Source organism: Rhinopithecus roxellana, chromosome 1 (genome assembly GCF_007565055.1).
Source record: "Rhinopithecus roxellana isolate Shanxi Qingling chromosome 1, ASM756505v1, whole genome shotgun sequence".
Taxonomy (NCBI): Eukaryota; Metazoa; Chordata; class Mammalia; order Primates; family Cercopithecidae; genus Rhinopithecus; species Rhinopithecus roxellana.
In genome coordinates, this window is record NC_044549.1 from 41,357,919 (window position 1) to 41,361,843 (window position 3,925).

Consider the following 3,925-nt stretch of genomic DNA (forward strand, 5'->3'; position numbering starts at 1 on the left):
GCGGGCGCTAACCCTGCGCGCCTCGGCCGAGTCACGCGACGCGAGGCCCTGGGGTGCGCGCGCCGCTCCGGGGCGGGCTCCGCCTCACGAGGCGCGGGGCGCGGAGTGGCAAGAGCGTAGCTGCGCGGAGCTGAGGCCGAGACCCCGAGGCTGCCAAATTGTCATCAGAGCCGGGCCGGGTTTCGGCGGCCGCGCTTTATAGTCGCTGGAGCCTGGTGACCTATTCCAGGGCTCCAAGACTGCCTAGGCAACAGCCCAAGGATGTTCGGTTATCTGGCCTTGAGGGTTCGCGCGTCACGTGCCCCCTCCCCGCCCCCGCTTGTTTTTCAGTTTAAAAGTGGGGCCGGTGTCTGCAGGACTCCGTGAGCACACAGGCATTTAGTGATGATTTATCTCCATGACAGAAAACCCCAGGAATTTCAAGTCCGAGGATTAACAAAACCGACTTCGAAGTGTGAAAGCAGGTGGACTAGACATCAGAACCCCAGATCCTTAATGGGGGTTCCGCTGTTAAATAGCCTGGGGCAGGGATTTGATTTCAGTTGCCCCATGCATAAAATATGGGTAATACCCACACTACTTGCCCCACAGAATTATTTTTTTCTTTTTTAAAGCATAAATGTATATCAAGGACGTTTTGCCCGTTTTAATTATAGAAGCACATACGTGGTTTTTGGTCTAAGTTGTGTCTAGGAGTGAATTTGGAAGTCATGGTTCCATGACTTGAGATAGCTCAAATTAATGAGTTAGTTTAAAAACTCAGAAAGCATTGAGTTTGTACTGCAGGTCAAAACTACAGTTTGGGAAAATCCTGATCTGATACTAATTTAGTAATTCTAATTAACATATTTTTCATCCTTGTCCCAAACTCAATCTTTTCTGAAATTACTTTTTATGATTTTGAAAAGTCATGAATAGAAATGAGAAAAAATGCTTAGCTTTTTTTTTTTTTTTTTTAACAAAGCTTATACATAAGAAAGTTAAGTGGTCGTGTATAATCAACGACATTAAATTGCTTTCCTCCTTTGAAAAAGAGGAAAGTCGTTTTTTTCTTGCCAGTCATTTATCTGTATGAGAAACTATGCCTTTACTCTGCAGTCAAACTTTAATTTCTGATTGAGTTGTAGTTATAGAAGGACGTACTTTGTATGTTTAACCTGATGGTTGAATGTTTTGTAAAACTGATGAGTCATATGTTCTGAAAGAGGCCTTTTAAGAACAGACCTTATTTTGGGTCAAGCCAGCATTCTAACAGTAGTCCTAATATCTGAAAATTACAAATATTTAAAATAATAGGGTTTTTTTGCTTTAAAATATTTATCTGGGATTTTAAAAAGTGATAGGAATGTAATGTAAAATGTGAAAAAGAAAGGATTCAAACATAATTCAGAAATAAGAGTTGGCCAGGTGCCATGGCTCATGCCTGTAATCCCAGCGCTTTGGCCCAGATCAGCAGATCGCTGAGGTCGGAGTTCCAGACCAGCCTGGCCAACATGGGGAAACCCCGTCTCTACAAAAAATACAAAAATTAGCCGGGCCTAGTGGCGCTAGTGGGTGGATTGTTGCAGCCTAAGCGGTAGACGTTTGCAGAGAGCCATGATTGTGTCACTGCCCTGCACTTTTTTTTTTTTTTTGGTCTCAAGAAAAATAAAATAAGAGGTAAGATTACAAATCAGTGGAATTAAAGCGAAAAACATAACCTCAGTAATAGCAAATGAGGCTTCCTAGTAGAAAGTTTGGAAAAAAATACTTAGGATGGGAACTCCACATTGTATAGAATAAAGGAAAGGAAGTAGAAAAACAGTGGTGTAGGTAAAGAAATGAGTAACTTGACAAATTTTGAAAACCCGCTTGCAATGCTGTACTGGGAGCTATTTTAATTTAATAAAGTCTCCAAATACTTGGTAGTTGAATTTAGGATAAATGTAACCAGACCATCGAGCAGCTGAGATAACTGAGAAACTGCTTTCTAAAAGTTGAAAATTGTGTTTCTGCCTCTTTGAAGCTATTGGCAAGGAAACTGTAAATTTCAGTGTAAAATGCATATCTCATGTCCAATTAGAGTAGGTTCCTACTTACATAGAATGACTATCTTTATTCATCTTTGGATTCTCCCTCACACCACCACCATCCCCCATTGCCTAGCATGATTTCTTGCAAATAATTTGGATTGATTGAGTTGGATATATCTCTTAGTTAGTGGACTTATTTTTTGAATAATTAGATTAAATTGTAAAGTCCTTAAAAAAACTATCTTATTATTATATACTCATCCCCTAACAGTACCTTGTCCATAGTAGGTACAGGTACTCTGTATCTTTTGAAACACTGAATATATTTGTAAATATTAAGTTTTAGTTGAAAAGGAACTTTTATTTATCAAACACCTACTTTTATCACAAACCTTAAAAAATGTAATTCTACTTATGGTCACATTTATAAAAAATAATGTTTATCCTTATTTTAGAAATGAGGGAACTCAAGCTCAAAAATGATGAGTAAAGTTTGCTATCACAGAGAGTGAAAGACTAATTAGAAATTCAGCCTTAGGGCTGTGTGGCTCCAAAGTCCACATTCTTTCCATTACACTACACTGCTCTCTTGAGCTTAGTTTAGTTTTTTTGGTTCTTTTTTTTTTTTAATGATTCAAAGCAATAAGATCTTGCAAATAGTGTCAGTATTACAAGTGGCATTTATCCATTGATGGTACTTTGAAATATTGTGATTGCTGGAATTATATGGCGCTTGTCTTAAGGATTGGGGGTTTAGTGGGCTTCATACACAAAACTGGAGCAGAAGCACCTGAACCAAACATAATTTGGGTTGCCATCCTTGTATCATATGACCTCGCTTCAGAACTTATATTGATTAGAGCCAAAGTGGACATCTGACCAAGGTGAGCCCATCAACAGACTGCCTGGTGGCCTATCACTTATAAGGCACTGCCCAAACAGAAGCAGATAAGATTTTTTTTTCTCGCTCTCCCAGGAATTTAATCCAAAGAACCCAGAGGGAAATTGCAGTTGGTGGCAGATGAGAAAGAAATCACAGTTGAATCAGAAAGAAGCAGACATGGGGAGTGTCGCTAATTTTTTGTCAATTGTGGAACATAAGTGCAAAGATTCATAAAATACTGCTGCTGAAATCTAGGACTGCCATTTATCCAGAGTAACGCACCAGGTGCAGCTTCACTGAGGCCAACTTGTTAACAGCTGGATTAAATGTGAGCATCTCATTACTGCTCAGTATAATAACCCTTCTCTATCTTAGATAATGTGAATGTATCTCTTTTCACTGCAGCCAGATGAGTTTAAATGAAGCAGCATCCCCCAATCCTACAGTGGCTCTTGAAACCATCCAGTCAGCCTGGAGAATACCAAAAGCTTTCTGGGAGGTAAAAGAGCTATGGTGGCTTGTGAGCCCCCCACAGTGATGGGGTTCATCTGTGGCTAGCTGAAAGAGATGCCTGAGAGGGGAGAGGGGCAATGGAGAAGGTAAAGGACAGAGGAGACAACAGAATATGTTACATAGGGAAAGGAACATGGGTTACAGGGAACTGGGAAAGTACATGGCCTGTTTGTCCACTTACCAGAACTTCACCATTGTGTCATGCTTGTTGAAATTGAATACATTTCAGGATGAGTCTCTTGACTGGAATAGTATTGGACATTTAGGAGACCAAATGACTTGTCCTCCTCCTTCAGCTTCCTTGTCTAGGCTTCCTGAAGGTAGGAACTGCATCTGTTTACCATGGTATCCCTCAAGACATCGTAGGTAGTAAATAGCGAGTGAATGAAATAAATGCATGAATAGTTTTTGACATACCTGACTTAGATAGGCCCTGTTGACCTACTGACTGCAGAAAAAAACAAATAGTCTAAGTAGAGAATCCTTTCATAAGCGATTCCAGTTAGGAGGCAGCATA